Genomic DNA, 4,033 nt, shown 5'->3' on the forward strand with positions numbered 1-4,033 from the left:
TTTCTTCTCTTTTCTTCTCAAGCTGTATGCAATGCAAATAAAAGATGGAAATCGGAAGGATTGAGTTGCAATGAATAATAAGTGGGGGATATTTTATAGGGCTTGCTAGCTCTGCTATTATATATATATATATATATATATATATATATATATATATATGAAATATTGTATGGACTAACAGAACTGATATTATACGACTTGAAATTTTCAATAACATTTACCGAGCTATATTTATATGTTTTGACCATTGACGGTCGTTTCAAAATGTTAGAAATTGAATAGTAAACCGAGTGAGAAATTTGGGAATTGATCAAATTCATTTGCTTCCTTGGCAAACTGATGAGAACTGATAACTAAAGGATATGGTGGGAAAGCGTTTACAAAGACCTTTGAAAGTTTGTAGTATTGGGTGTGCTAACCTTTTACACGGCATGAATATAAAAAAGTTGAATTTTATCGTTGATCGCTGAAGTCCCATTTGACCTTAAATTAATGTCATGCATGATATGAAGAATGACTAGATTAGTTTCTATTATGATTTGGTGTAATAAACAGTCTCACGAGGGAATGCATACACCATACTTGTTTGCAAATAACGTATTTTCATTATACAATTTTATAATCTTAACGCTAAAATTGTTGTGGTAGATAAGATGATGTCTTGTACTTTTTATTTAATTGTGATAACACGCTTTGACTGTCGTAGAACTTCAAACTTTTCATCATGTCCAGAATAGTAACGGGCACAGTGTCCGTGGTAGATTGCAATCAACCACGGGCATTCACCATGATAGATGTGGGTTTTTCTTCTTGTATATATGTGTAATGCTAGAGAGAGCAAATTACTAAGCCAAATGGTATGAATGTGGATGTGGATGATTAGATTATAACTTAAGCATTGATTAACGTGCTTATTTCATGTCGGTGACACATCATTTGTTTGCAACTAGAAGAAAAAAAGCTCATCTATTATGGTTGATACCCATGGTAGATTGCAATCCACCACGAACAATGTGCCCGTTAGTAATCTGGATGTGATAGAAAGTCATAGTTTCAACTACAGGCTATGCTCGTTGCCTAATGTGAAGCAACCACGGATTGTGCCCGTGGTAGATTAAAATCTAACACCACGTGCACTATAGACGTTGTGGATTCCAAATTGACTGAAACCAATGCCCGTTATAAAACAATTCCCAAAATTTTTTTTTAAAAAAAAATTATTCAATAAAAATTATATATATAAATATTTATATACAAATTGCATATTTACTACAATATAACGATTACATAAAAAATCATAGATTAAAATTTCAAATATTACAAGATGTACACTAAAACTAATAACAAACCAATGAGTTATACTAAGAAATACCAAACCATCCAAGAAGTATCAAATAGGCCATAACAAGGACATTGTCGCTTGAACACTTCAGATTTCTTTGAATACCTCCAAACGAAAGAACCTTGAGAGTGAAATACTGCCCCTAAAGCTTGACCCTTAACAATTGTTGCCTCTCTCTATCTGCATGGACATAAGCATATGGATCAAAAGAAAGAAATTCTTGTACTGTTATAGGCAGAAATAAAAATTTGATCTCAATCAAGAAAAGTGAAAAGACATACAAAACTTGAAGCCAAAAGTTTTATATATATTTTTTTTTGTCAAAAAAAAGTCAAAAGTTAACTAGTAAAGACTTGTACAGATATACGAATCTCCAATAGTCCACATAAGAAGCCAAAAATCAACCAGTAAAGAATCGAACAGATATAAAGACCTAACTCTAACAAGAGCATGTAGTGCAAAATTAGAATTGCATATGCAGTGAATGAAGTAAATACAGAGCTTAACTTACAATCATCAATTCTCAGGTTTCTAGGTATTCCTCTCAACTGCTCTGCCTCTAAAACTAGCATTTCATGTACAGTTTTTGCCTCTAAACCTTTCTATTGATGCATCCCTCTGAAACTACATATATTTATGCAAACATATACTATACAAGATTAATCAAATCAATACCATAATCAGAAACTTTTTTGTTTTTTAATAAACCATAAACATTAGTAACCAAACCAATACTATAAACTAAATCATTAATTAGCCCAAAAATTAATATCAAATTTTTACCTTGTTTGCAAGTTCTTTGTGCAAATAGAAACTGGAAACTGCAAAGCAAAGAAACCACGGCTTAAGAATGAAACATCACTCAAAATTTATATTAAAAAAAACTTAAAACATATAAAAAGTTAAAAATTACCTGTGGAGAAGAGTGCTAGCATGTCTCAAATCTAGAGTCTTGAAATATTAATTTCATTAGATTACTAATTCACGACTGACTGACGATAACGATTGATTTTTATTTTCCATATTCAACACCAGAATTTGATAACTTTTTCTCCAAAGGCTGCCCACTAATTAAAGTTTTCAATTAAACAATTGGTGATAAAATCAAACTCCGCAAACTAAAATTATAAGCATGAATAAGCATTGAGTTTGGTATGATTAAAGACCAAGAAGGGGAAATTAGAATCACAATTTGGGATGGAATTCAAGAAACACAATTCCAAAAAGAGTATAATCAGAATCACACTTAAGGAGTTGGGAGTCAAAATTGTCTAAATAATATCATTAAATTCAGATAACAACGAAAAAAAAAAAAAAAAACCAAGCACTGTGATTGGATTGCAAAAACAAGCATGCAATTAAAAAACTAGTGCAGCCCTCAGTCTCTCAGTTTTCAAAATCCTTAACCCCTTCAATGCTCACCATTCGAAACCCCAAAACACACATTTTCATAGAGAAAGCCATAAATCCAACTCCATCTCTCTGGTTTTGAAACCCTAGCCCAATCCCCGATCCCTAATCTTTCGATTTTAAAACTTGAGATCAAAATCACCAAAATGGAGAACTTGAAATCAAAATTGAAGAAGTAATACCTTCAACGAAATTTGGACATATGTAAATCAAAATCGAATTTAAATTCAAGTTCAAAATCGAACTCAACTAGAATTAGATCGAAGCAAAATCTAATAAACAATAGCAATTTGAGAAATCAAACTTAGAGAAATATATAGAGCTCACACCTGAAGAAGTTATAACATAGAAAGAAAGAATCACAATTTCATCAATGGTGGAGATTTGCCGCCTAAAATTTAATCGATCTTAGAGATCCATTCCTATTCCGCCACCGCCTCTGAAATCCACCGAGATATACACCAGCGAGATCTCGTGCTCTCTAGTTGGAGACGAAGACGAAGATCCTATAGATTGGGAATACCTGACATGCCCAAAGAAATAGAAAAAAAAAATTAGGGTTCGAATAGTGTATACGAACAAGGCAAAGAAATGAGTAGTTTGGGGTCGGAGTAATTGTCGACATAAGAATAGGGGGTGAGACCTAGTGGTTGGCGGTGTCTGATATGAAAACGGTAAATAGGTTTCATTGAGATCTGAAATTTGAGTGTTTATTCTTATACTGGTTGATTAAAAAAATGAAAAATTATAATTATAACGACAATACTTATAGTTTGTGGTAGATTTAAAATGTCGCTGTTGTCAAAATTTTTGTAACCACAGACATGCCTCGTGATAATATATAGCCAAACCACAATGGGCTTTAAACACACGTTGTTGCTTCAACACCTTCAATCACCGAACACTCTACGCCTGTTGTTAAACTAATTTATTTACCACAAACTTCAAACGTCTGTCATTAAATTGGACTTTTTATAACGGACTTCTTATGTCCATGGACAATCAGCCATGGTAGATATGGTGCTGTGGCGTATAAATTTGGTCCCTAGCATTATCTATAGTTAACTGCTATTAACCATCCCAACTAATCACCTCATAGGATGGTGACACGTGGCATACACAAAGTGATCACATTTGTCACTTAATGTTATAACCCAAAAAAAGACGTGCGTCACTTAATACATTCCATATATATATTTGGGAGTTTTAACGAAAAGCCCACGGTACTGTTCACTTTAAAAAAAAACCACATTTTTACATTAAAAAGTCAAACCTGATACT

General features: G+C 32.8%; 1 long non-coding RNA gene across 2 annotated transcripts; it reads right to left on the reverse strand.

Annotated features, from left to right (window-relative positions):
- Nucleotides 1-1,217: 1,217 nt before the first annotated feature.
- On the reverse strand, nucleotides 1,218-3,547 carry LOC114825245 (uncharacterized). Of its 2 annotated transcripts, none has more exons than XR_011581035.1 (4): nucleotides 3,396-3,547; nucleotides 3,082-3,275; nucleotides 2,126-2,409; nucleotides 1,218-1,522 (listed from the first exon to the last, which is right to left on the reverse strand). It is a non-coding gene; the product is annotated as an uncharacterized lncRNA (long non-coding RNA). The 2 variants fall into 2 exon arrangements; XR_003773895.2 differs by having other exon boundaries at nucleotides 2,126-2,163; nucleotides 3,396-3,535.
- Between the last annotated feature and the right edge of the window lie 486 nt (nucleotides 3,548-4,033).

This window comes from Malus domestica, chromosome 05 (genome assembly GCF_042453785.1).
Source record: "Malus domestica chromosome 05, GDT2T_hap1".
NCBI lineage: Eukaryota > Viridiplantae > Streptophyta > Magnoliopsida > Rosales > Rosaceae > Malus > Malus domestica.